The following is a 2,323-nucleotide window of genomic DNA, read 5'->3' on the forward strand; positions in this document are numbered from 1 at the left end:
TAAGATCCTTGAATCGAATCTTGTCTTATGGCACCAAACTTACATGACTTAATTATTTAACAGTGCATCCCAAATATTAAATTGTTGCAAATCTTAACTTCGAGTAGCGTTAATCCATAAAACCCAAAATGTACAACATCGATCTTCTACCTTGATCATATAACCCTTTTAGTATCAATTACATGCTTAAACTATTCTCTTCCCAATTACAATATAGTTGAGGCATAAGACCCTTGGCTTTTCTCATTAGAACGAATGTCGCATACTTACGTGTCCTCAATACTTAATTACTTTTAGCGTATAAAACTTACTAAGTTATCTCATGTTAATGTTGGACTAACTCTAATAAATAAACTTTACTTATAACCCATAGAGTTCTAGAGTCCCTATATCAAGCTTTTAGATTTCTTACTCGGTAAAAATATTAATATTCGTTTATTGGCAACCTATGTTGAACACAACTAATTCCCTTTTGTTTTTATTTTACCCAAAATTTTCGTATGAACATCCATCTCCTAAACTTGAAATTCAAGCTTACGCATCCCAAATGATAATAGATAACATAATTCTCACACACATAATCGCTTGTTCCCAAGTTTCTTAATGACTTCCAAGAATTCCTCAAGACAAGATGTCTACTTCAATTCTTACAAGCGTCTATCAATTAACCTAACCATCAATAATACTAACTTTCTAGAAAAATTTAAATTTCAACAAAGGTATAATCTTAATTGTTAAGATCATGACTAAAACTTATGACACATCAAACTTAAGTTCCCAAAAATTTTGCTAACTCAATGTTTATTCCTATAACTTAATCTAACCGATCAACTTTATCTTAAATTATTATCACTCTAAATTCTTAAACTTTTCCCTAGCATTGTTCCGTTAACCCTTAGATTTTCAAGCCCAAACATTGATTCGTCCTACAATGCCCTTGATTATCATTCCTTATAACATTATAATCAAATTATTTCAAGCTTCTAGATGTCCATTCAAACCTAAATCATCAAAAATTCTTGTCGTTTAAACCATTCAATTCTCACTTACTGCTAAACTAGTTCCCAAAATTTCTTAAAATGGCAACATTAACTCTTAATTTCCTCAAAACATTATTCAAGTTGTCCTAAATTTCGAAAATTCCACTATTACCCATAAGCTTTTGGCGTTCCTAATTCCATTTTAAAGGTTTCTCATAACATAAAGTTCAATAATTTTAAGTTTATTAGACCCATAATCAATTCTCATAACCACAAAAAATTACTGATTTAACAAGTGTCCCTCAAAAGTTCGAGTTTAATCCAAAAAATTTCAAAATTTGCAATTTGGCTCTTAAAGTTCTCAAAAATTATATTTTTGGCCCTATAACTCCTCGAAATTTGCATTTTTTTCCCATAAAATTTTCGACTTGACCTCATTAAACCTTAAAATTCTCAAAACTAAAAATTTAATCCCAAAGTTTGGTAAATTCGAAATAGTCCCTTAGAATTTTATTCTTGCAATTAGGTTCTCAAATTATTGGTTAGTAAAGTTAGGTCCTTAAAATTCTCAATCCATACAATTCAATCCTTAGGTCCCACTAGGTAGAGCATGCATCCTAAATAAATTCTACGTTTTTATACTTCCAAAGATCGTCGTAGTTTTCGAATCATTAATCCTTATATGGAATCCTCAAAAATTAATTCAACTAGCAACCACGAACTATCAATAATTTCTTAGAAATTCTACAAGTCCCAAAATCATTCATAATTTTCAAGATTAACTTATGACCCATAAGGAGGACATCAGTACTACTAACCTACAAATCAATATAGTCAAATCATTATCAACCTTTTCTGAAGCCCAATATTCGAATTCTTAGACAAGTCCAATTCCAAACGTAACCAACATGCAATTTAATCTAGTTTTTAAAACAACAAATCCTTAAATCATAAAAGCAGTTAAACATATACCGTAGATCATCATAAAGCGTAAATCATGTTAACATGCAGGTGATAAGAGTAAATCATTTAAAATATTTAAATCATAAAAGCTTACAGACTTGAGGCTTGAAGACTGAACTGCAGAAACTGGCGGTGGCACAACCCTATACAAGACCCTTGCTCTGATACCAACTGTAACGTTCGTTCGTTTTAAAAATTCTATAGGAAATTTTTATTTTTTTAAAAATAAAAGCTCGCATTTTCGAAATAACATTTAAAATAATCGTATTTATTTGACTATAAAAATAGCGCAGTTTAAAATAACCAAACTCATCCATAATCATACAAAAACATAAACTAATAAAAATCCTAAAATAATCAACGAATGAAAATATTCATCT

The sequence above is a fragment of the Primulina tabacum genome, chromosome 9 (genome assembly GCF_025594145.1).
Source record: "Primulina tabacum isolate GXHZ01 chromosome 9, ASM2559414v2, whole genome shotgun sequence".
Lineage (NCBI taxonomy): Eukaryota > Viridiplantae > Streptophyta > Magnoliopsida > Lamiales > Gesneriaceae > Primulina > Primulina tabacum.